The following is a 27,826-nucleotide window of genomic DNA, read 5'->3' as shown; positions in this document are numbered from 1 at the left end:
CCTCCCTTTTCTCAAAGAGAGGAGGAGGGAGGAGAAGCCTCAGCCAATGCAGGAGCTCAGCTCTATAGTTCTGCTGTGTTGATTAAGTTTGCAAGGCTCAATCAATCACACTGTAGAGCTACTGAGCCAAGCCTCTTTTCCTTAGTGGCTGAGGCTCCTCCCTCTCGTCATTCCTTAGGGAAGTAAGGAAAGAGCCAGAGCTTCCTTTGCCCAGTCCCCTCCATTGAGAGAGATACAAAGAGCACTTTTAAAACTAGTGATGTTTCATTGAAGGTATGAGCTTTTTGCCTTGCTACAGAGAGAGAGTTTTGTTGGACTTGTTATACGTGTAGCTGGGTTCCCCTCCTCTTTTTCACTGTATTCATGCCCTCCAGTATTTCTCAATAGGAAAACATGTGAACTATTTAGAAGAGAAATAACGAGTCAGGGTTAGGCTGAGAGTGTGTGTCCAGCTCAGGTTTACCCAGCAAATTTCCCTTGATTTTTCATTCACATTTTCTTTGATTGGGGATCTTGAATTTAGACTTCCCAGAGAGTAGGCTGATACTGACCATTGTACATGGCTGTCTCTCTGTTCTTGCACTGCCACATAGGAGTTGTAGTTGTATTTCTGGGGAAGACTATGGTTTTATAAACAAGTGCTTAGCCCTCAGTCTGTGCCATGGTGCCTTCACATGTTCTTGATTAGCATATGAATCAACTTCTGTACAAAAGCTCACAATGCCCAGCTGCTTCATGTTTTCCTCTGGGTCTTAGGCTCAAAGCATTGACCATGAGATCTCTGTAATGAATGTCAATAAATCAAAAGTAGGTTTGAAACTTACAGATGTGCACACCTGAGCAGCATATTCAGGATTGGTACAGCACAGACATTGTCTGCAATTTTTGATGCAATAATTCATTGCAAGAGGAGACTGTAAAACAAAATATTGCAAGTGTGCTAATGTTTTAAGCATGTTTTATTTTCAGTTTTTAAAAAAATCTTTAATTGTGTTTGTGGCCTTTATAAAGTTTATATGTCCACTACCTGGCATTATATTTTATGGCAAACATGACCCATCCCGACAAGGTCTCATTTATGTCAAATCCAGCCCTCCTAACAAATGAGTTTGACATCCTTGGTGTAGTTCAATAAAAAGGAACCCATGAAGAAGGAAGCAATCACCTTTAATAAAAAAGACTGAAGTGATTCCACTACTGCAAGTGGCCCAGATACGTTCAAATTCTGACTAGGAATCCACTTTCAACTCTTCATTCTGAAGCTTAGAATGTTTTAAGGAGATATCAACCATTGTCTTTGGATCCTGCAAAGTATTTTCATGGATTTAAGAAGAAGATGATATTGGATTTATATCCCACCCTATACTCTGAATCTCAGAGTGGTCACAATCTCCTTTATAATCCCCCGCCCGCAACAGACACCCTGTGAGGTAGGTGGGGTTGAGAGAGCTCTGACAGAAGCTGCCCTTTCAAAGACAACTCCTACGAGAGCTATGGCTGACCCAAGGACATTCTAGCAGCTGCAACTGCAGGAGTGGGGAATCAAACCCGGTTCTGTCAAGATGAGAGTCCGCACACTTAATCACTATACCAAACTGGCAATTACAACCTGAATTTTCCTTTGCTGGGGACCACATTTCCATAGTCTGAATGCTAAAATAATTATAAGACGAAAAACAGCATATTAAGAATATTGTATCTGTGCAATAATAGCATATCCTATGCAACAAGTACGATGCTTTGTTTTTTTAAAAAAGGATATGGCATTCCTATTATTATAAATGAGGAACTGTTACACAAAAAAGCCTCATCACCTGGGTCCAGTTTATGTGACCCCCCCCCCCATGGTCACCATAATGCATAAACCACCCCTTAGCAATCACAGATGGCCTTGAACATGTTCTCAATCTTTTCAATATCAAGAAGACCACTGAAATTAAAAATGGGTTATGTTGACAGAATAGGTGCTTTTTCAGCATGAAAGAGCACATATATATTTATAGAATAGTAATGTAAAAACAAGTTGGAAAACAATACTAGACTATTTAGGTACATGTAATGAGCCACAAGGAGATGATGTAAGGTATATTTAATTTACCAAATTAGAATGAACACCTGTTCCTTTTAATAAAGTGTTTATTCCGAGTGACAGGGCTCTGATTTGTTTGGTCACCAAATGCTGAATTTTCAGTGATACATTCACATATTGTATTACAGCTCTAGGCAATTTTATATCCCATTGGGCCACCTAAATTGCACTCTAGCTTTAATGAGTCATATTTTTTAAAAAATTGCCAATGAAATGGCTATGTAGAATATAAAGATTTGCTTTCCTCTCTCACATAAACTTATGTTTTTGGTTACAAAATAAGTATATATGTTTTTGCTCTATTTTACAGTTTCATGAAAGTTTATATCCATATTTAGCACTACAATGTCTTTAAGAAAAGACCCATTAACAATGCATTTCTGCCTCATGGTGCAGTCTCCTTGGATATGTAGTAAGGTTGCCAATCCCCAGGTGGGGACAGGGGATCCCCTGGTTTGGAGGTCCTCCCCCCGCTTCAGGGTCATCAGAAAGTGGTGGGGGGGAGGGAAATGTCTGCTGGGCACTTGGTTCCCTATGGAGACCAATTCCCATAGGGTATAATGGAGAATTGATCAGCAGGTATCTGGGGCTTGGGAGGGGTTGTTTTTGAGGTAGAGGCACCAAATTTGCAGCATAACATCCGATGCCTCTCCTGATCAGACTCTCCAAGCCCCCAAAGAAGGTGCCCCTATCTTTCATTATTTTCAAGAACAGATGGCATTTAAAAGGTGTGCGGTCCCTTTAAATGTGATGGCCAGAACTCCCTTCAGCTTGTCACAGCCTTGCTTCTGGCTTCACCCCAAATTTTCCTGGCTCCACCTCCAAAGCCATCAGATATTTCTTGAATTGCACCTGGCAACCCTAATATGTAGGCATGTAGGCAGGCAGATAGAAGAGTGTCCCTCCACTGGCCATTGAGGGTGCTGATCTACTTAGACATAAAGGCAATAGTACATGCATTGTATTTCCTCAGCCAAGTTTCTAGTATGCACCACCAACCACAATTGGCTCCACCCAGCATACTGTACCACTTTTGGAGTGTTTTTACACTGACAGTTTGTGACTCTCTATCACCGCATTGGAAACTCACCTTTTACATTACCTAACGTTCTCACAACTGTTTTGCATCATTGCTGCCCGAAGCATCTACATTTGTTTTGGTGAGATGCGTTTTGGAGCTGCTGCTGCAATGTTTTTTCTCGACACTAGTTTTGACCCGGTCTTTTCTCTACAGGCATTTCAAACTTATATTGGAGAAGTTTTCATGCATTTTAAAAAAACTCCTCCAAAAGCCACGAGGTGCAGTAATTTGCATGAGAACTGACAGCACTTGAAATTTTTACATATAATTACTTGCCTCATCTAGTAATTTAAAGTTGTATTGTTTTTGCAGTGTTGACACAATTCGTATACATTTAACTAAGCTCTGGTATTCCGGCTGCCCTCTGATCAGAGACCCTCCCCCCCAAAAAAAAATTGAAACGCTTAAATGTAAAAGGAAAATAATTAAAGCGAAATAGTGGCAGGCAATTTGAAGTCTCTAAAACTGTGGATCAAACTGAGTGTAAAAACACCCTACATCTCTGCTGACAGCAGGGCCCTCATTGCCCTCAAAGCAAAGACTGATGCATTTTGTAAATCAAACTGGAGAACAAGGGATGTGTCTTGTTCTAGTATTATTTCTCTATACACATTTCTATACACATATTCCATAACCCATATCCATTCTGGACCTCAGCTCTATCACTGGTAGTAGCTAAGTCAATAGGCTTAGACACTAACATCCCATTTTAAGAAACTACATACCCCCTTTTTTCTTGCTTTTGAGACCCAATTTGGCTGAAAGCTTTCTGGTACATCACCAGTTAAAAAAGTAGGGATGTGCAATCTGAATTTGGAAATTCCTTCCTTGAATGATATTCTACTGGTTTCTGATCAATCTATGTAACCATGAAAAATCTGTCTAAGCTACTCACAGTGAAACAGTGAATTAGATGCTAGTCCTAAATTCACAGGTGAGTGAATTTCTGATTCCTGTTTATGGGCCTAAATCTATGTGGCTGTACCTTATTGGACTGTGGTAAGGTTATCTACTTTTAAATTATCATACAGTCAATATCTGTTTATATTTTTTTTTTAAAAAGAAAACACTTTTGGTTATTTGATAGGGTCGTCTGATATTTTGTCTTTTGGACACCACTAAAAAACCTATACAGAGACTGCAAAATCATGGGCTCTCCCTCCTCATTTTTCCTCAGTCAATCTGAAGAACTTTCATGAATGTCAGTTTCAATGTATGTCAAGAGCTAAGCAAATTCTCTAGGAACTATGGAAATCAAGGCCTCATAAAGCCAGTGAGTATCTGGGGCTTTTGTTTTGTTGTTGTTGTTGTTTTATCTGCATTTATTTATGCTTTGTATGTCTCCAATATTCATAGTCATGTCTTCTAAACTCAGAAAAAAAGTAATCAAGTTGCCACTTGATGTGTATATGTGAGTATATACCTACACTCATCCCATGCATGCATGCACACTCAAGGCTTTGGGTGCGGTCACACGTCACATTAAAAGCGGGTTTGTGGCGCTCAAATTTGAACCGCTGAATATTGATTCGATGCAGGGCCGATCGGACGAGCATCCAAGAATGCGACTCATCCTGTTGTTGAGCGATCAGACATCCAATACTATCATGCTCTTTTCTTGGCGCATACGTGATCAGATGGTGATTTCTGGGAGGGGGGGTCCATTGAACATGCACCCAACTGTTTGGAGGTGGGAAATCAAACATTACTTCAGAGGTGGGGGGGGGAGGGGGGAAGTTTCCGGAATTGATGTTGCCGATTCAAACCAGGGGACTGCCAGGAACTACTTTCCTGGAAATTGGCAGTGATAATGATATCTGAAAATCCTCCACACTGAAAAAAAAAGATTTTTTTCCTGTTCTGAATAGTGGGATTACGTTCACCCCCCTTCTGATCCTGTGTTGATCAGAGAAGCAGAAGCATCATCTCAGATTCCCGGATGATCCGGCAATGTGCATGCCTGCTGTTTTTTTTTTTTTAAGGTGGGAGGGGTGGCAAACATTCAAAGGGGCAGTATCATGCATGAGCTGTCCAAACAGGAAAAAAAGATCATGTGCCGCTTCTGTGAAAAAGTTCCAGACTTTCTGCGTTATCAAATTAACGTGGCATTGATCCGTAGCAAGCCGGGATGACCTCGGATGATGCTCGATTGCCAGATGTGGATGTCTGAATGAACATATTTAATCCATCAGCGAGACGGAGCTGTGTTGCCACTAATGGTACGTCTGAACGCACTCTTTATGTCATGAACTGGAGCTTTCCATGCACTTTCTAGTGCTACATGAAGAAATTAAAAGAGGTGTTATTAATTTCTGGAAGCCTGTGCTCAGTACCTAAATAACACAAGAAACTTGTTTTATGGATTATATATTTTATTACACTAGCTGTAGACTTGATCCATTTTCCAACTTTCCTTTTTAAGTTATTCCTGGCATTACAAGCAGTAATATTAAATTGCAGTTGGTAGCTGAAACAGACCAAATTGCAAAAAAATGATATTGCAATCCTCTACCAGAGAGGAAAAACAAACATACACACCCCTAAATAAGATGAGGAACTCCAGATTTATAGATAAGAAAATATACCCTTCTGAGGGGTGAGAGAGGAGAGCAGACTCTGCATCATAAAAATTCATAGAAGGCTTTATGAACCTTCTTATAAAATAACAAAAAAACAATCTTCAGAGAGCACTAGACACTGGATAGCTTATATGGAGCAGGTTATATGTGGCAAATATCACAGGCAATAATATCTGCTAGAGACTCAAACAGAAATCAAGATCTTAACACTTGTGCTGGAACAGCTCAAAAGTTATGGGCCTCTAAACGTACACCATCAATAGCAGAACTTATTCCAAGCATACATCACAGAAAGAGATTCATGGCTGTGGCAATGCATATTTTATTGTTGCACCATCCTACACACACGCATGTACAAATAAAAATACTATTAGACTCACTTAGGAATCACCCAACCTTTTCCCACATGGAGAGTTAATCATTGAGCAGTTTAGACCATGACAAATGACATGTGCAAAAGGTAATAGATTCAGCTCAGTAGAAGAAAGCCATTTGAAGAAGACTGCAGCATAACCTAGCTAGCTTCAATGATCAACCATCTGGATGATCCAAGAGGCCTAATTATTTATGTGCCTTTTGCCTATCATTCATCTCTAGTGCTTATGGTTTGGTTGATATGTACCTGTAGGATACATCAATATCTCTAAGAAGAAATGCCTTTGATATTTTCATTAGCGTAGATTCATTAAAAAAAAAAGAACAAAAACATGCAGATAAAGCAGTTTTCTGCATAACTAGAATCCCCAGTCCCAGATATTCTGGTTAATAGTCAGATGATAAACATTGCTTGGTCAAAAGACAGAATCTAGAGAATTGTTATAAAGACAACAGAAGTGTGCAGAGTTTCCATCAAATGCAAAGGTGCAAATCTTCCTTCCTTAGATATGAAGCCAACTAGTGGGAGAGTGATTTCCTTTCTCATAGCTGGATATGTACAGAATCTTGTTTTTGTTTCCTTAAGCATACTGAGTGTACCTTTTCAAGCTTGCCATGAATGCTGAAGTCCTAGTATAAAAGGGCCTTGGTTCTCATATTTTTTGGTTGGCATATTTTAGTGTGAGCAGCAGAGGGAAAGCCACAAGGCAGCATTGAGTCAAGAAGACCAAAATATAATCTTGTTTGAGCCTCTTGTTTTCTGTATGAGGAGGATAATATGCACAATTATTTGTGGGGAGGGGGAATCAAAGAGATGTGAACATTATTAGATTAAACATCAAGACTAATTTTGCAAGTATACTAAACATAGTATTTCCCTATGGTTCATCTCAGTGTAAGTACTGAGTTATAATCACCTGCATAATCTTTAAATCAATTCTTTGATTTTTAACCCAGGAGATGTCTAGGCATAAACCCAGGAGTTGATGTGTTAGGATTTAGCTGGATTATATGGGGGTGCATTTTTACTGACCTAGAGTTGATTACATGGGGCAGTGCTGCTGACAAAGAAGGCAACAAATGGTACAGTTTGGTCTGCTGGGCAGAATGAGACATGATAAAAACATTGGAGCTGACACATGTCTCTGTATGGTGTATGTTGAAACAAAACATACTGTGAGTTTCCCTGCATTCCACTTCATTTCATTATCTGATGCTTGTGGGAACATAAGAATTCATGTGAAGAAATAAGTCAAAATAAAGTGGCTTCACAGATCACAAAGATATGCTTATGAGGGCCTTTTCCACAGTTGACACATAACTGTGTTCACTCATCTTGAGAAAGCATTTTTCATTAATAATGTTAAGAAGTGCCTGATAGAGCTAGACCAAGTGCTCCTGCCACTGTCATAAGAACAAAAGAGAAGCCATGTTGGATCAGGCCAATGGCCCATCCAGTCCAACACTCTGTGTCACACAGTGGCCAATATATGTGTGTGTATACAAACACACACATATATACCGTGACTTATAGCTACTGATGGACCTATGCTCCATATTTTTATCCAATCCCCTCTTAAAGCTGGCTATGCTTGTAGCCGCCACCACCTCCTGTGGCAGTGTCTCCACCTTCTGTTGGTCTGTTGGTCTCTGTCAGGCAGACATCAAGGAAAGGGCATCAAGGAAACAGGATCTGCTACTCACTTAAAATCAAGGAAGCCTTCTCCAAACTACTGGGGATCATATGGCAATTTGCAGAAAGTGGAAATGTTGTTAACAGAAATGCCTATTTGGAGGATTTATTATTATTTATTTACTTCATGTTATTTATTAGGGTTCCCAGTGGGTCCCAAAGTGGCTGACAACATTCTTCCCTTCTCCATTTCATCATCATTTGCAACAACCCTGTGAGGTAGGTTAGGCTGTGTGTAACTGCCCCAAGGTCACACATCACAGTTCTAACTCACTCTCTGCTCACACTGCCCCCCCTTGCAACTGTAAAAAAAAAAAATTTGCAGGGCCCTAGAAAGTACAGCAGAATTTTGTAAAGATTCCTGGGGTCTATTGCAATTGTTAGTTATTGTATGGTTGATGTTAAACATATATTAGAGAGCAGACTGAGTTTGGATTGCCATTAGAGATTTTCTGAATATTGCCCTGTGAATGACATTTCATGAGGTGGTAGAATGGATTATACTGCTTTTGTTGGGATTCCATTATGAAAACAGTTTCCCTGTAATTGACAGGGCTCTTTTTCTAGCAAGAGCTCCTTTGCATATCAGGCCCACACCCCTGACGTAGTCAATCTTCCAAGAGCTTACAGCAGGGGTCCTCAAACTATGGCCCGCGGGCCAGATGCGGCCCACTGAGGACGTTTATGCGGCCCGCCGGGTTATGGCAAAATCAGACCGGAAGTGACGTTCGACCTAAACTCGCGTTAGCAATGCACACTTCCGACACTGGGCTGAGGCGGCGGAGACAGAGTGTGAGGTGATACCGAGGTGAGGTGAGTTCCCAGGCCGGGGTGTGTGGTGTGGGGAAGGGAGAGAGATGCAGAAGACGGAGAACTGATGGCCCGCGGCCTTGTACAGTAACGGCAGTCCGGCCCTCCAACAGTCTGAGGGACAGTGAACTGGCCCCCTATTTAAAAAGTTTGAGGACCCCTGGCTTACAGGGTTCTTCTTACAGGGCCTACTGTAAACTCCAGGAGGATTGGCTACATCAGGGGAGCATGGCCTAATATGCAGAGGAGCTTCTGTTAGAAAAAAGAGCCGTTTCTGTAAATAAACAAGAACAACAACGGGATGAGAGCTGAGATAGAAACTTACTTTTTGAATGCTGTGTTTCTACTAGGCTTCTACTTGAATCCAGGGCTAGGCCAAGGATGTTGGTAAAGATCATAGAGATTTTGGAGGATCCTAGAGCATCTCCAGAAAGTGGTGTCATTTCCAGGTTGTGATGCAATCCTCTTCTCTTCCCTTATTGGTGGCCGAGTGAGCCTGCAGTTGGCCAGTGGGCAAGATAGCCAGTGGGCCAGAACATCCTCCAAGCCTCTGGTGCCCTAAGCAATAGCCTGGGGCTACCTAGTGGGCAGACTGCTTCTGCTTGAACCTAGTATTCTTTTTGAAGGGAGTTTTTAAGGTGTTGGCCCATTCAAAAATGGGACCTCTTTTCTGCATTCCAAAATATTAGTTCAGTCTATGGTCTCAGTATCCTTCCACCTTTTCCTCTTGCCTGTGCACTTCAGGATGCAGGCTGCTATAATGATTGATGGGTTGTGTGTGTGAATCTTCCAGAGGTTTAATGCAGATGAAGATGGGAAACTGAAAGGGGAAAGATTAGATCAATGTTCTGTTGCTTTAGGTTTTTTGAACTCATAGGTAGATAAATATTTTTATTAAAATGAATTTGGAGGAAGGAAAACATGCTACTTCAGGATTTTCTAAACCTAAATGGAAATCATACTAGCACCGTTATCTCTTTAAGAAAGGGTGTGTACTCATCCCTGTGCAACACTGAATATTACAAATGCATAGTCAGATATCTGCAAGAAAAATACAGGCAGTTTCCTACATCCTCCCAGGTTATTTGATGGCCACCCTCAGTGTAATTTTGTTCTTATGTACATATTTGTAATATATTAAGACAGAGCATATTGCTTTACCCTAACTGTGCTTCTATGCTCTTCACAGCCTCCAGCAACAAGAATGGAAAGTTCCCAAATCTTCTACCTTCTACTCTGGTCTTTCCCTGTTCCAGTCTGACTTTCTTCAGTCTTTGGAAGAGTTTCCTCAGCAAGGAATTAATTGCCTCTTGCAAATCTGTGAGTCAGATTTAAAAGCACTTCCAACTTCTGGGTGAGTTGGGTATGCACAGGAAATTGGGTTGATCTTCTCCCAAATCCTGGATTATAGTATGGAAACTTGAGAATGTCACAGTGTATTTTTATCCCCAGTTTCTATCTTTCTGCTGAAGGAATGGTTAATCCTTTTTCTTCACAGGAATCCTGTGAGGTGAGGTAGACTGAGAGATACTGGTCCAATACAGAAAAAAGCCATACTTTATACAGCATACAGTCAATGCAAATTAAGCTGCTTCAAACAGCTGACTTTGTGGACTTCAATGGGACATAAGTACAACCAACATTGACTTTTCAAAGCTGATATGAATCCTAGGTTGCTCCAGAAGTCTATCCACAGCCCCATCATGGCTTCTATCCTAAACTGTGGAAAGAGTACACAACACAAACTGTGAAAGAGTTTGCAAACTACAACCTATTTTGAATGGTGACCTCAGAAATGGGAACAGAGTGAACAATTCTCATGAAGTTCAGCTTCAAATGTCATATTTTCTATCCTTTAACCATATCACATGAAGCTGCCTTATACTGAATCAGACCATTGGTCCATCAGAGTCAGTATTGAACCTAGACAGCCACTGGAATTGCTTTGAAATAGATACTTTAATTCTCAAAACAATGAATCCCAATCCGGGGTCATTTTGTAGGAAAAAAGGCTCAGGAGCTCAGTGGCATATCTCATTTGCATATGCCCCAGGACAGGCTTGTTTTGTAGAAAAAGCCTAGCAGGAACCCATTTACATATCAAGACACACTCTGACATTGCCATTTTTTCCCCACAGCAGGAACTCATTTGCATATTAGGCCACACACCCTGACTCCAAGCCAGCTGGAACTGCATTCCTGTGCATTCCTGCTTAGAAAAAGCCCTGCCCTGGGATCTGTGATTTCAAGCCCTGATCCCAATTACTGTTCTTACTGATGATGGCAGTTTTATGTAAGACAATCCAGAATGTACATACACAAGTCTTTTCTAATATGCTTCCTTAGACTTTCTCTCCTCTCCTCTGAAACTACACCAAGTCAAACAAATACTGATCCAATCATAATATTGGCCATCTAGTCCATAGTGTCGCCATGTTGTGCCCAGAGTTTCAGATACTGGCAGGAATTTTCAACTGGTTATGGAAACTTGAAAGTCCGCCCACAATAATTCCTAAGAAATTATTTAGAGTGGGCCTTTTGACATAGATCCGGGGGAAGGATTTGTGTGAAAACTCCGATCCAACAGGAAGGAGTAGACCAGCTGCTTTAGCTAATCTTGTAAACAGATAAAACAAGATTATTTTGTAGGCGAGTTTATTGGAAATTGAGTCTGATACTATATTTAGCACTCATATTCGGTACTATATTTGCTGTGGACAGCATTTGAATGAAGGCCAGAACATACTGGCTGTTTCTACTGTGTTTAGCACAGACATGCCCAAATTACAGTATCTTGCTACAAACATTGTGGATAAATGGAACTGCTGTGTTTAGTTACCATTCTCTACAATTAGCAAAATACCATAATCTAGATTCTTAGGAAATAGTTCCCACTGGAATTAAAGACAACACTGTGGCACACCACCCTTTTGCAAACCTTCTAATGTACTTTCCTAGTGTAGCATTTCTGACTAAACGTATAGTTACACTTGACAGTGCAATGTTCCTTAACACCCAGTATTTACCAATAGTAAAAGATGTTTAGGCCACACCTTGTCCAGGTTGCTGCTTCCTTTTTGCATGTACAGACAACCAATATAAACTATACAAAAAATTACTAAATACAATAATAGCACAATTTATGGAAATCATTAATAAAGTATATTTATACAACACAATTCCATATAAGTAATTATTTCAAACCAAGTCATTATACACTTGTTTCAGACCAAGTTGTTTCACTACAACAAAGTGCTTGTGCAAAAAATGTGTTCAAAGTCCAAAGTGCAATAGAGGAATCAATTCGAGACACTTTTGGAACCACCTCAATGGATACTGCCAGCCTTGTAGTCCATTTCAACATCTTCCTCATGAAAGGATAAAGTCTAATCCAATTCATAAGAACATAAGGGAAGCCATGTTGGATCAGGCCAATGGCCCATCCAGTCCAACACTCTGTGTCTCACAGTGGCCAATATATGTGTGTACATACATACACACACACACACACATATATATATATACTGTGGTTAATAGCCACTGATGGACCTCTGCTCCATATTTTTAACCAATCCCTTCTTAAAGCTGGCTATGCTTGTAGCCACCACCACCTCCTGTGGCAGTGAATTCCACATGTTAATCACCCTTTGGGTGAAGAAGTACTTCCTTTTATCCATTTTAACCTGACTTCTCAAAAATTTCATTGAATGCCCACAAGTTCTTGTATTGTGAGAAAGGGAGACAAGGACTTCTTTCTCTACTTTCTCCATCCCATGCATAATCTTGTAAACCTCTATTATGTCACCTCACAGTCAACGTTTCTCCAAGCTAAAGAGCCCCAAGCATTTTAACCTTTCTTCATAGGGAAAGTGTTCCAAACCTTTAATCATTCTAGTTGCCCTTTTCTGCACTTTTTCCAGTGCTATAATATCCTTTTTGAGGTGCGGTGACCAGCATTGTACACAGTATTCCAAATGAGACTGCACCATCGATTTATACAGGGGCATTATGATACTGGCTGATTTGTTTGCAATTCCCTTCCTAATAATTCCCAGCATGACATTGACTATTAGCCTCCATACCTTTCTTGGAGGCCCTAACTCCTTTCTGCCCACCTGGAGAAGGGATACCTGACGCCTGCTCCAAAGCCCGCAACTTACTAATAATATTAGAATACACCACTACATCGCCTTCCTCATCAGACAAGGATGACGGGGTGGTGGCCTCTTAGCAGGTGCCTTGGATGGCCTGGGTGCTGGCTTCTTACCTTTGGGCTTACCTGACCTTTCACCTCCTGCCATTTTCAAAAGGAACAGAACCACAAAATGGCCTGCCACAAATACCCTCTAAAATGGCCGCCTCCCTTTCAACAAGAAAGGGACTTAAAATGGCTGCTCTAGTGCCTTTTTAATGCACTACTTTCCTTCACAAGGAAAGGACCTAAAATGGCCGCCCACCCCAGCAAAAACTGTGAGCTATCTCACCCTAACCCCAGCTGTGATAGAACACTGGTGATGACTTTGGAATTCCTTGTAGGTCTCCAATCCCAATCTCACCATGCAAGATCCGACCAGACTGGGTTATGACAGGCTAATTCCCTCAAGGCCTGCCCAATGGCACCCACGCCTCTCACAAAAAGGGAGCAAAAAGGCAGACTTCCACCTAAGGAAGCCACCCACGTACTATGAACACCCACACCTGGGACCCAAGCCAACCCCCAAACCCCCATCCCAAGCAGGGAAGAATCAAGAAGGCAGGCCAACCACCCAGGGCTCCAACAATCCAGGGAGCCTGCTGATCTTCCACAGGACTGAAAGCAGGGAGCTAGCCATTAAAATGGCCAGACCCCGCCCCCCACATTGCGCACCCAAATGGGCAAACCCTGACTCCTTCCTCCCAGGGAGGCAAACCGGGCTAAAGCAGCCTAGCAGCTATGCTGCAGGCTGCAAACTCCAGATTATTTTAAATACAGGCTACATTGCTAGTCAATGTTGCTAGGCATGATACCTTTCAAAGCAAAAAGGTTTACATTGATTATGTTATTTAGTTGCTTAAACATTTCACAGCAGAAGACACTATAATATACACAAATAAGTTTTAATTATATCTTTAAATAGAGCAATATATAACTTTGGAGGTGGTGTAGCATTTGAGATTAAATATTTGTGGTTGATTTCTGCTGAAAATTATACTCCTACTGTCAGAGCAAGTCAGAGATTGTGGGTAGAACTGAACAAACAAGGTGTGTCATGCAACCAATCAGCTGAAGTGTGTAGTGTTTTGCTCACAACATAAAACTCAGCGGTGACACATCCAAATTGCCTTCAGCAAACCATTTTCAGTTTTTTAAACGCAAAAGCTATATGATGACATTATATTAATAAAACAAGTTCACTCATTTAAATTGCATACTGGGAATTGTGCAGGGGAGATCAATGCAATTTGAAGCCCAAATATGATAGAAGGGCTGGGATTACTATTAGCTCCTCCATCATATTTTTGGATTCCAATTGCAATGGAAGAGAGCTATCTTTTCTTTACTGCTTTCATCTCCTTTAGGGAAAGGATAAAATAGCAGGGGGGGGGCATGGTTTAGTGGGCAGAGAATCAACTTCTCATGCAGGGCCCCCCAGATGTAATCTCCAATATCTGTCATGACAGCTGAAAGGATAAGGAAGCAGATGATCTGAAAAACCTCTGCCTGAGACCCTCCAGAGTAATTGCCAGTCAGGATGGACAATGTAGTAGACCTCAAGAGACCGATAGTCTCACTCAAAAAAAGGCAAAATAAAACACACATTACATGGCTCTTTTAAGACTAGCCAAGCTTATTCCATCATATGTTTCTGTGAGTTAGACCTTTCTTTTTTAGGTGCATATGAAATGCGAATTACTGTATTTTAAAAGAGGTTCATGTTGGGTTTTTTTTTTAAGTTTTAAAAGTGAAAGGCCAGGGGTCTGTGTTTCAGTCACAGATCTCATGCTTTGCAAGAGCTTAAATTTCTAGCAAAAAGGGCTTTGATCTCCAAACTGGGAAAGGCTTCTCTCCACCTAAGACCCTGGAGAGTTGCTACTAGTCAAAAAGAACATGAAAATTACCTATAAAGCAGCTATAAGTCAGTGTGGTGTTCTAGTTACAATGCCAAATGAGGATCTGGGTGACACAAGTTTAAGATCCACTCTGTCCAAAAGCTTGTGACATAACCTTTGGCCAGTCACTGTTTCTCATCCTAACCTAACTCACAGGATTGTTGTGATGATGAAATGGGGAAGAGAGAATTGTTGTAAGGCACCCTGATGCCCTTGGGGGGAAGGGGGAAGATAAATATGCACTAGACAGTTAACATGATTTATAATCCAAAGCAGTACTATTTTCTGCTTTGTCTTCAGATTTAACATGATTTATAATCCAAAGCAGTACTATTTTCTGCTTTGTCTTCAGAGGAATGCATGGCTACATCATGGGTATCAGTATATAAACATTATCAAAACTGAAATACTGTACAATGTAAAATATAAAAGATCCAGAGTTGTAAAACACTTTTTAAAATCTATCTTTCTTTCTTTCTTTCTTTCTTTCTTTCTTTCTTTCTTTCTTTCTTTCTTTCTTTCTTTCTTTCTTTCTTTCTTTCTTTCTTTCTTTCTTTCTTTCTTTCTTTCTTTCTTTCTTCCTTCCTTCCTTCCTTCCTTCCTTCCTTGCTTTCTTGCTTTCTCTGCTAATAGGACCTATTAGAGAAGAAGGAGAGGTGGGTTATATTGGGCTTGTTTGCTATGTTAGCTGTCTTATGTGAAAGCAATAAAATCTTAAAAATATAAAAGATCTTTGCCTGATGTTTACAACCTGAATCATATAATATGCCTAAATAAAATGCATGCAAAAAACCAGTGGAAGATAGAAAATGGAGATGACAAAGGCACCACTTCAAAATAAGTATCTTCACAGTTTTGGAGAGGGGTATCAGAGGAGTTAAGTTTGGGACGGAAGGAGAAAAGTAACATACCCATGTTGGGTAGCTGCTGACAGTCTGAGTAGACAATACTGACTTTGATAGACAGTATAAAGGCAGCTTCATATGTTCGTATATGTTCAATATTTGGCTAGAAGAGTCAATAGCCTGACTGTATGCTTTGTATGTTCAACATAAAATAAGTGGGACTTGTTTTAAACTAAATATATTTAATATAAACCTATCTGGCAATGACAGATTATCATCATTAGTTCAGGATTAATGAAGTAAATGAGAGAAAAAAATATCTTACTAAGTATAAAAATTATACGCAACACAAGTGATCAGATTTTTTAAATTCTAATAAACATAAATCTCTGCCACCAGGTAACATAAGGAAATGTTGTATGCTAGGTAAATGCTCTTGCCCTCCCTTTTTTTGTGAGTTAAAATAAGAACTGAACTCTGTTAGACAGACAGCAGAAAACCAGCTATTGACTTTGAGAGGTAATCTTGGATAAGTCCCAGACAAATGGTTTTCTGATTCTGTGTTTTCTGATTCTGTGTTTTTGGAGTACACTGCAATGGCTTTGGAGCAGTTGGTTAGATGAGGAGTGTATTACTGTATTGGTAGAAGAGTCTCCACTCTCTGATACTCATCCAGATTAAAAATTGTTTTGATAATGTCAGTTTTCAAAATGGATCTCTTGGTTGTAAAAAAACCCAACCAAAAACAACCCACCTCCATTCTGATCATTAGTAGAGCATTTCTAAAGTTGGTGCTTATAAATCATAAATACTTATGTCCACAGAAGAAGGCTTTGTCACTGATCAACTTTCCACTTAAAAGCTGTTGCTTTGATATAGTGGTAAAAACCTTCAAGTTTTTGGCATGGACAGATGCCCTGTGCTGTTCCTATTCCCACCCACTGACTTGCTGCACTCTGCATCTCTGTCTCTTTCCTTCCTTCAAAAATATATACATATTCACCATAGAGAGTCAGTTGGGTGTAGTGGTTAAGCATGTGGACTCTTATCTGAGAGAACCAGGTTTGATTCCCCACTCCTCCACTTGCAGCTGCTGGATAGGGGTGTGCAAAAAAAAAAATAATTATTCGGATTCGGAAATATACTGGGCCCAAAATATTTGGAATACCATATATTTCCAAATACCGGTATTTGGAATAGCCATATATACTGGAGATATATGGCTATTTCCGAATATACGGCCCCATTATATCCCCAGTGGCAAAATTATACAATCAATGGTAACATAGGGTATATTGGAAGCTGCCTGGAGGGGAGGGGGTTTGAGGGAGAGCCCCCAAAACTGCAGGGAACCTGCAGGGGACTCTCCCCTACAAAACACCCAAGTCCCAAAGAGATTGGGCCAGAGGGCTCCTGTTTTTGGGCTCCCCAAAAGGCCCATTGCCACCAATGCTGGGAAAAGCCCAATTAGCCACTTTCTCCACTATAATTGCTGTGGGAAAAGTGCCTCTGGCCAGAGAGGGGTTTGAGGGAGAGGCCCCAAAACTGGAGGACAGCTTCAGGGGACTCCCCCACATGCAATGCCCCTGGCCCAAAAAGACTGCACCCATCTGTGGGCACCCCAAAGGAACACTGTTCCCAATGGTGAGGGAAAAAAAAAACAATTAGAACCACTTCCCCCACTGTAATTATCGTGGGAAAAGTGGCTCTGTGGAGCAGAGGGTTTTGAGGAGAGCCCCCAAAACCACTGTGCAGCTTCAGGGCACTGTCCCACACAAAACAAAACAAAAACTTGGACCAGGGGATCCAATTCCTGGGGCACCCAAAGCCAAACCTAACTTTACATCAGAGAATCTCTATAGGACCCAAATGCACTACATCCATCTAACAACCAGGGCGCACACTGCTGGAAGAATGTCTGCATGGCCTTGAGCTGGCACTAGAAACGAGGCCAGGTCCTCATGGGCCAAGTGGACCATGGGGACAACCAGTGTGATGCTCGCAGTATCAGACAAGAGCATTTCTGTGTGGGTCTTGAAGGGCCCAAGAACCTCCACAGTCTGAGAAATGACCACCCAATCCTCTTGGGTGAAACGGTTCTCATCCTAAAAGACCTTCATCTCAGAGACAAAGGCATCCGTAAAAGGTGGAGAAGGTGGGCCACGCAAGAAAGGCGTTTTAGGCCCTGACGCTAGACTGCCGCCTTGGTGTTTGAGCCACCATCAGTCACCACGAATGCTCCTTCACCATAGATCTGGTCGCCCTGAAAACAGATGGCACAATGGTCCTGCTAATGGTGGTTCTAGCAGGAACTTTGTACCAGGACACCAGGTACTTGAGCAACCCTAGCACCCCAGGATTCTTGACCACTGAAAATGGAAGCCCATGGTTGACCAAGGTTCCAGTCGATAACCCTCCTGCTGTACCTGATTCCCCCTCTTGGCACACAGGTGCCACCCCCATCAAACATCTCAGGCAGAGATGCCTGGCATCCCTGCCCTGTAGTGGAACTCTCTTGGAGAACTCTGGAGGTAATCGTGGTGGGACGAAACTCCTGGCTGGGTGGTGTTGGCCACTTGGGCACCCCAGCACCAGCCTGCTTCTCCCCCTTAAGAAGCACCACCTGGTGGTGTTTCCACAGGTAGTTCTGCATCCCCCCTGGAATCAGGTGGGCAGGGTCCCGCCCATGGCTGATCCGGGCCCTGCACAGCTGGCACTGCGCATAGCGTGGATCCTCCATAAGTCGGAAATGTTTCTAGACTTCGGAGGTTTACGAGCCACCTCCTGTGAGGTGATCAGGGAAGACACATCGTGTCTCGGGGTGGCAGGAGGGTCTGGCCGCCGGGAGGAAGTGGGTGGAGACAAAAAAAACCCACCTCAAGCCAAACCAGAAATGCCCCCCCCCAAGAAACAGAACAACAGCAGTAGAAATCCAACCAGGAAACCTCTTGAAAACAACTTTTTTTCACAGAAAAACACCTCAAGGCAAACCAGACCACCCCCCCCCCCTCAAGAAACAGAACAGCAAGGTCAAGGTAAAACAGGAAGCACGCAACAGCAGAACAAACCCAACCAGGAAATGTATTAAAAGTTTTAAAACCTTAACTTTAACTTAAAAACTGGAATTTAACAAATGCAACTTGACCAACCTCCCCTCAACAACCTTCACCCTAACCTCAAGAAATCCTAGCCACCCACAGAAATCAGGGAAAGTAAAAGGACACAGCACTTTTAAAAGTCCTCTTACTAAAGTAGGCTATAGTAGGCAACCCCCCTCCTTCCCCCCCACCCCAGGCCCCAACCCCAAAAGAACTCCCTTACCCCAAATAAGCTACCCACCAAAATCTAGGTAAGTAAAAGGACTTTAAAGAGTTTTAAAAGATCCTTCATCACAAAGTGAAATGTTTCATTAAAAAGTTACAATGAATATAATATTTCCCTGAAGCTCCTTTCCTGCCTTTTCCATTGTATTCCGAATACTTCTGAATACTGATTCGGAGGTATTTGGGGGAGCCTGTATGGCTCCTGCATAGTGCCTACAAATTGGATGCGGTGCTGAATACTTCTGAATCAGGGCGTATACAGAAGTTTATTCAGTTTGGCTGAACCGAATGCACATCCCTACTGCTGGAATGGTCTTGGGTTAGCCATAGCTATTGCAGGAGTTGTCCTTGAAAGGGCAGCTGCTGTGAGAGTCCTCTCAGCCCATCCACCTCACAGGGTGTCTGTTGTAGGAGAAGAAGATAAAAGAGATTGTAAACCGCTCTGAGACTCTGATTCAGAGAGAAGGGCGTGGCATAAATCTGCAATTCTTCTTCTTCATAGGAACCTTGCTAATTTCCTCAGCAGAATCTAAGCTGGCCTGTGCTATTATTCCTTCTGAAGTGCTCCTTCTTCCCATTATGCTGCACCAAAGCTACTAGTAGCTACATGCATACAAAAACTCAGCTCCAATAAAACACACACACAACCCCCATCCCCAAACAAAGAACAAGAAATTTTTAAAAAACCCTCAAAGCCCACAGTTCCAGAAAACGCAAAGGTATACTAAGATAATGTAAGGCAACACTGAAATTACTTGGAATTACAGTTAGAGAATAGGTGAATCAGACAACCTATGAACATATGAAGCTGCCTTATACTGAATCAGACCCTTGGTCCATCAAGTCAGTACTGTCTATGCAGACTGGCAGCGGCTCTCCAGGGTCTCAAGCTGAGGTTTTTCACACCTATTTGCCTGGACCTTTTTAGTTGGAGATGCCGGGAATGCTATGGAGCAGTCCTAAGGAGAATTGACTTTGGTGAGCTTAGAAGGCTATAACTTTGCCTAGGTTTGCACTGCTAAGTGTCTAAGGGTCATTATTGTCAGCAAAAACCCATGTTCTAAAAGTGATATTGGATTTGGCCATGTTGTCATACATGGTCCATGATGCCTTTAAATAGGATTTCATTCCTGTTGTGTTTTTTGCATTTTCATGCTTGTTTGGCCCTCTATATTTTACATCATCACTTTAATGGTCCTAAAATGTGCCTTTTTGGAGTCATAGAATGAGAGCCTCCTGATGACTCCAGAGAAATAACCAGTATTGCCAGTCAAAGGGGGTGGGGGAGAGCTGTGCAGAGATAAAGAAAGTAGTTATCTTGCACCAAGCATAAAATATTTTCTGCTCAAGGCAATTTACAACCACCTATAGATCAATAACATAATCAAAGCCATAATTCAAATAATAAAATAAACTGTCCTCCAAAGGCAACATAGCAGTATGTGTAGCATCATCAATTCCCAAATGTTTAATGAAATAAAAAGGATGTCCATTTGCTTTCTAAATCTCAGATGAGATGAGTTCTGGTATGACTGCCTTCAATAATGTTTTACCATTATAAATGTCATGACATTTTCCCATAGAAACACAGAACTTGTAGTTTTGTACTGCTATGAATGCACTATGAAAGATTCCTCATAGAAGTCATGACTTCTGGGTTTTGTCGCCTTGAGCTCAGCGGGGGTCTGTGGAGCTTGTCTCTTGTGGCCCCCCTGAATCGGGCAGTTGGAGAGGTGCCACAGATGTGGCACCTCTAGGGGGGACCCTGGAGGGGTTTCCTTTCAGCATGGGGCTTTTACAGGAAGACAGGGATATAGCGGCGGTGGTCCCTGCTCTTCTTGTGCACTTCAATGCTCTGCTGCCTTGATCGCCATTATGGCAGAAAGAGGTGAACACCCGACCGCTTTCTTTCTTTGCTGCTAACAAGCCTCTGATGTATTGCTTTCCTATCTCAAACACGGCAATTCTACTCTGCAAGTAAGTTTGCTTTTCATACCATCGGCTAATGGGTCGTTTAACATAACAACAAACAGGTGAGTTCAAAGGAAGGGAAAGAGGTGAATTCCCCCCCCCACACACACACACTTTTCCGTGAATTCAGCTTCCAAAAGATAAAACAAACAACTTTGAATTCCTGCAACAATCTGAATTTGACTGAATATAGATACTTAAATCAACCCGGATTATGATTGAATAAGTGATTAAGAGACTATTATTTGGTTATAATTTGGTCTGAACAAATGAAATATATTCCAAAGAGATTGGTATTTGTCATCTAAGTGCAACTGAAATGGCAACAACCAAGATATATGGCTGGTGGAAATTTGGAAGGATAGACTAACTGGATCTCTGAGATACTTTTCAACTTTGATTATTAGACTGAGTTATTCTGCAGAGTAAAATGGCATCACAAAGTGAAATGTTTCATTAAAAAGTTACAATGAATATAATATTTCCTCTAAAGTAGGACCTTGGTTTATTAACAGAGTTGATAAAGCAATTGGGAGCTTTTATGTTGAAAGCTAGCGAAAACTTGAATCTACATGGGCAGAGTGACAAAGAGATCTTGGTGATGTCTGTGGAGTTGGAAATGGAAAAAGATCCATTGGGAAACAAAAAAAAGAAAACTAAATGGAACCTTATGGCACAGTTACTAAGAAGAACCGGAAGTTAAGGCTGAAGGTTTTTTTGAGAGGATCTAATGGCGTGGGATTTTTGCTATCTTTACTGAGAGGGGTACTTGCATTAAAGAGAGAGGATGCACATTTCATCAAAAAAATCAAAACGTGGAAAACTTTCAGGAAGAAGGGATTTTACATTGTTTTTTCTTTCTGTAGGTAACTGGATAATATGGAACTCTCAGCGAGATATGCGATTTTAAAAGGTAAAGAGAGATCTCTGGGACATAATAGGTTTGTTCCTCTCTGATTAATATGGACATAAGAGCTAAAGGATTGAAAAGTTCTGAAAAGAACTTTAGATAAATAAACAGTTAACTTGGATTAATTTTTAATTAGACAGACAACACAATTATTTTGTAATCTGGTAGATCTGCTCTTAATATGTTTGTTTGGAGAAATTGCTTATATTGAGATAGATAAACTAATATGCTTTTTGTTTACCATTTTTCTTTCTTGTCTCACCACTTTTAAATGTGATTTTAAATTTCATCTTTTTCTCTATCCGTTTGAAATATTTAAGTTAGAAGGATAAAGAAATATTTGTTTTTTATGCCTATCTAAATGATGACATTGTTAAAATAACAAGTCAGTTTGTATTTTTAATATGGTTAAGCTTATCCAGTTAGTTCTGTGTTGAAACCTTGGTGACTTTTTATATATATATATCTATGTTTGCTGAAGAAGAATAGTTGAGACTTGTATTTTAAGTAATAGTTTAGTAAAAAGTGTACAATGAAAAATGAAGATGGTAGAATATAAGGGGAAAACTCAATACTTGCAGGTAGAAAGGATTAGGCATTTTGTTTTGAGGTAAAAATGTAACTGATATATTTGCAGCTTTCTTTGTTTCTGATCTCCCACTCTGTATTTCCCCCTCCCTCTTGATGTTTCTGGACTTGTGCTTAAGCTTTTTCTTTTTGTAGTTAAAATTAATAACAATTTAAAAAAAAACAGAAAAATTCCTCATAGTACAACAGTGCCCAAGGCAATGACTGTTAAACCAGTTTTAAATCTAGAATGTAGCTATGCACTTTACAGAAGGAATTCCATGCAACATCACAGCAGAAAATAATCATATTCTATTTGCCTGCTGAGTTAATCTCTCAGAATTTGAAGCAGAGCCTTCTATATAGGCAAATGTGAACCAAGGCTAGCTCAAGACATTTTGCCATTCAAGGACTGTTTTCAGGTTCTGCCTTGGCAAGGTCCAAGGTGGACTCCAGATGGGATTTCCAGTCCTCTTTGAACTTTGGCAACAGCACCATTGGTCTTAACAATATAAGAACATAAGAGACGCCATGTTGGATCAGGCCAATGGCTCATCCAGTCCAACACTCTGTGTCACACAGGTGCCATCAGGAGGTCCACTAGTGGGGCCAGGACACTAGAAGCCCTCCCAGTGTTGCCCCCCTCTTGGACGAGATGACTGGTGTAAACCACACCCACTTCCTTTCCCATGTGTCTCCTTCTGCCAACTTGGTGCCTCCTGAACCATGTTTGTGGTGAACTAGCCTTGGGTCAAAGGTTTGTCCTAAGTTGGATGTTCCAAGGTGGCTGAAAAGCAACTTTCATGGTTGTCCTACCCAAACAGAAGTCCCTAACAGGAGATTATTACTGGGACTGTGAATACATATGCCCACTATTATATTGTAATCCCAAACAGGCAGCTTTATATGTTCACTGAAATGTCACAGTGAATAAATATAAAATTTAAATTCATCTGAGCATAGAAAGGTGTAACTATGTTTAGGATTTCCCTAGTAGTATCATAACAGTTTAGCAGACATTTCCTAATACATATGTTGGGAACTGGAATGAATTATGTGAGCAATGTTCATTTGCCATTTTATTTTATTTTATCACCCCTCCTTCAGATTTGTGTGTGTGTATGCTGTCAAATCACAGCTGACTTGTGATAACCTTGTAGAGTTTTCAAGCAAGAGTTGTTCAGAGGTGGTTTGCCGTTGTCTGCCTCTGCATCATGGCCCTGGTATTGCTTATAGGTCTCCCATGCAAATACTTGCCTGTTTAGCTTCTGAAATCTGATGAAAGATTGGGCTAGTCTGGGCTCTCCCTCAAATACACTTCATAATTAAAGGAAACCCTGGGAAAACAGGAAGCATTACTACAATGTAAATCAAAATGCATCCAGTTTAAAAGACGCATCATGCAGAAATGGAAAAACAAAACATAATTCAGAATGCTGTTTTTCTATGAGTTGGTCAATTGCCATGTTTATGTAAGAAGCAATTACACCCTTTGGGTTTCCTCTCAGATGGATAATGTATTGAGGAAGAATCCTTGAACAGTATCTATCATTTCAACTCAGTCTTTGCCGTTTTCTGCTCAATATTTGGGTTGCCTAGTGATTTGGATGCATGTCAGAGGAAGAGAAAGAAAACAAGCCCAGCATTGTGTGTTGTACAGAGCAGAAATGTGTACATAAGGTATTACCTTAGTTGCCTGGTATGTGCTATGCAGCCACATTCTTCATTAATTACCCCTCTAGCGAACAGGAAACCAACAACATTACTATAACAACTGGAGAGATTGTGAGGGTTTAAAAAACTTCCACTGAAGTCTTAAAAGTGATGAATTCTGTCTATAGGGGGGTTGCATTGATTTCATAGACTTAGTGGGTAAGCATTAAACTGTTAAGTAATTACAGATCTAGTCATTGTGCAATTAGACACACCATTGTGAAAAAATGTAATATTTAATTGCTGTTAAAACAATTAAAAAAAAACCAAACAAAAAACCTGTACATACATTTTCCAACTTAACAAGGCTGAGAAAAAGTGAGACTAACAGAATCAGCTCTGGAACCAATGCAAAGGCCTTTTTATGATAAGTCTCCTGTCCTCCTGAGTTCTATTTAATGTCCCACATAACAGCCTACAAATTTGTACCCTACACAGGGACAATGTACTTTAAGAGACGAATAAGAGTACCAGTTTCCTGTAAAAATGTACAAGGGCCTGAATTGTGCAGCCAGGAACCATGTGCACCACATCTTACCCAACTCCAACCATCACAAAGCCGCAAATAGATTAAAAGACAGGCAGGTGCATCTAGATTTGTGCTGAGTCATAAAATCCCAGAATGCCTACTCTGGTTTGCTTAATCAGTTGCTATTTGTAGGATCTGATGGAAGGAAGCAGGGCCTTTTTTGTAGAGAAGGCCCAGAAGGAACTCATCTGCATATTAGGCCACACCCCCTGATGTCACCATTGTTCCACATGGGGCTTTTTTTGTAGAAAAAGCCCAGCAGGAATCATGTGTATATTAGGCCACACCCCCTGACACCAAGTCAGCAGGAACTGTGTTCCTGTGCATTCTTGCTCAAAAAAAGCCGTGGAAGGAAGTTCTGTGAGAACTGTAAGACTAAGGAAGCACCGATTAGTTAACATGCTTCTAATGCCCTATTGCAGGGGTGGCCAATGGTAGCTCTCCCAGACATTGGCCATGCTGACTGGGGCTGATGGGCGTTGTAGGCCAAAAACATCTCAAGACCTACTGTTGGCCACCCCTGCCCTATTGTATGTAGGAGTGTGTATAACAAAATTCCCAATTTGAAGATATATAGGGCAATTACTTTTTTTGGTCATTACTATGACTTTTGAGAAAAGTGTTAGGAATCCAGGATTCTTAGAGAAAGGAAACTACCATGCTTGAATAAATACATGCTGTTTTTGATTTCAGGTACTGCTAGTGGACCACAGCATGTACTCATGTTTTTCATTGATTTTACTGATTTCTTGAGCAATCGCATTTCTCTCTCCTGATCAAATCCTTGTAAGAAATGCTTCCACCAACCACCTTTGGAGCCAGCCACAGAGAGCCACAAATTCTCTCCCTCCTTTGTGAAGGGAGACAGAGCCCTTCTGTTCTTCTATGGCTGGGAAAATAGAGAGCTGGGGCAATCTGTTCAGGAGCCTGTGGAAGTCATGTCCTTGGTCCAATTTGTTTGAAACTTGGTTCTTTAGTCATCAGGCAGCACTTTCTCTGCTGAAATTTTTGTGTCATTTGGCTGAAAAACTGCCACTCCATCCCCCTTCCCAAAAAGTACCCTACACGGCATAATGACAAAATGTACTAAAACAAACGAAAGCAATGTACATTGGGGAAAATGGGAGGTGCCTGAAGGGCCATTGGATATAATGGAAGCCAGGGATATCAAATGACTTGCAAAGCCTCCATTGAAATACAATAGCTAACCAAACTTGCAAAGAAAACGTGGAACCATTATGATAAACCTGTCTGGGCCTGGAGTGATAGCCTCCAGAGTGGAATGACAGCCCCGGGTGTGTGTGTGTGTGTGTGTGTGTGTGTGTGTGTGTGTGTGAAATCAGTACTCTGGAATTGGAATGACAGCCCAGAGTGCAATGACCGTCCCTGTCACTGGAAAGACATTTAGAAGGACAACTATATGGTAGCAATCAGAAGACATGGGGACATATAGGCAAAGATGATCATTCAAATATGTGAGTCCTAGGGCACGAGGGTCTTTAAAAGTTATTACCACCATTTTGAACAGGAAAAAACTGGCAGTTACTGCAGCTGTTTTAGAATAGGTGAGATACATTACTATCAGTCACCCCTTGGCAATAATTAGGCTGCTGCTGTAGTTTCTTGGTTGTCTTCAAGGGCAGGCCAATGTTGAGCGTGTTGTCAAGCAGGAAATGACAAAAGCATGTATCAGTATGGCCTCGTTGCCTGAGTCTAAGAAAGAAATGTAAACAGTCATTTTTTTTCCTGTGACACACTATCATAACTAATCCCCACAAACCTTTTCATTCAGCTAAATTCACTGAGATGCGTAAACGTTTTTGAGAGGAATGAGTTTCTCATTCAGGGTGAAAATTGAAATGACTAAGATAAATTTTGACCCTGGACTGTCAGAGTCAGTACTTCAGGATAGACTGACTTTTGCCTGGGGTATTAGTGCTTAGGGGTGGAAGGAGTCCAAAGAAGGAATCCAAAGGAATCCAAAGATTATTTTAAAAAGATTTGTCTAGTCCATTAATGTTCTTATAACAGTTTATGCACAGAACTTTAGATTCCTCTGAGGGCATAGGCAGTCATATCGTAACAGCACAAGACATTTTTTCAAACTGATCGGGTTGAAGTCAAGTTTGTATTTTGTTCAGCTTTCAGAAAGACCAGATTCCATACACCTGGACCTATGAAAAGACAAATAAATAACCGGCCACCTTGCAAGGTAAGCAATCCATTCCTATTACAAGCATAGGTTTTCACTGTCATTTTCCGTTAATGTTCAGTAATCATTAAAGTATGAATTTATTGTGCCATGCACTTAACGTATTTTCAGCATCAGATAAGTATACTACTAAATATATCCAGCCTTCTGTAAGATGTCATTGTTAGTTGTGGTAATTATTAAATGCATGCTTTTGGAAGGTCATTATCTAAAATAATAGATTGCAGATGTAAAAATGTAGATTGCCCATATCTCAACTAGCAATCTTGTGCTAGAACTCCAGTGTAATTTTCAACAAGAGCTTTATTGTTCTTTTCCAAATATAACATATGTGTACATCATCTTAAAATACTTCTACATTTGTCATCTTATTAATAAAATAGATCTAAGCCTATTCCCCTCATCATTTCTTAGCCTTTATTTCTTCCACCCATGTACCCAAGATGTACCATATATTATGTGATGCAAACAAATTTTTTCAGGTACTCACAGATGAGTAGTTCACAATTTAAAATACTCACACAATTCTATCTGTAAGTGTGAACGGGGTAGGGGAAAATCCTTTATTTAAAATACATGAGCCTCCCCCCCTTCTAAATTCACCATTAGATTTGATGAGACTGTATACTTTTTAGATGGGAACACAACAACTCTTTTCAGATAACTGAGAGAAGTAGAACAGATGGATGCTAATGGAGTAGAACATGGGACCATAGTGGCATACTGCTGTTTTTATATTGTGTATGTACTTTACTTCTGTTTTTAATTGTTTTAATGAGGTATGTTTTGCTGGGGGCTCCTTCAGCTAGCACAAGGCATTGTGCTATTGCACATTCCAAGAGTTTCATAGAAGCATAGAGTTGGAAGGGATCCTCAGGATGATCTAGTCCAACCCCCTGCACAATGCAGTAAGTTCACAAGTACTTCCCCCTAAGTTCACAGGATCAGCATTGCTGTTGGATGGCCATCTTAGTCTGTTTAAAGACCTCCAAGGAAGGAGAGCCCACCATCTCCCAAGGAAGGTGTTCCACTGAAGAAC

This window comes from Heteronotia binoei, chromosome 9 (genome assembly GCF_032191835.1).
Source record: "Heteronotia binoei isolate CCM8104 ecotype False Entrance Well chromosome 9, APGP_CSIRO_Hbin_v1, whole genome shotgun sequence".
Lineage (NCBI taxonomy): Eukaryota > Metazoa > Chordata > Lepidosauria > Squamata > Gekkonidae > Heteronotia > Heteronotia binoei.
The sequence above is the reverse complement of the archived record's forward strand: the minus strand, read 5'-3'. Positions refer to the sequence as shown.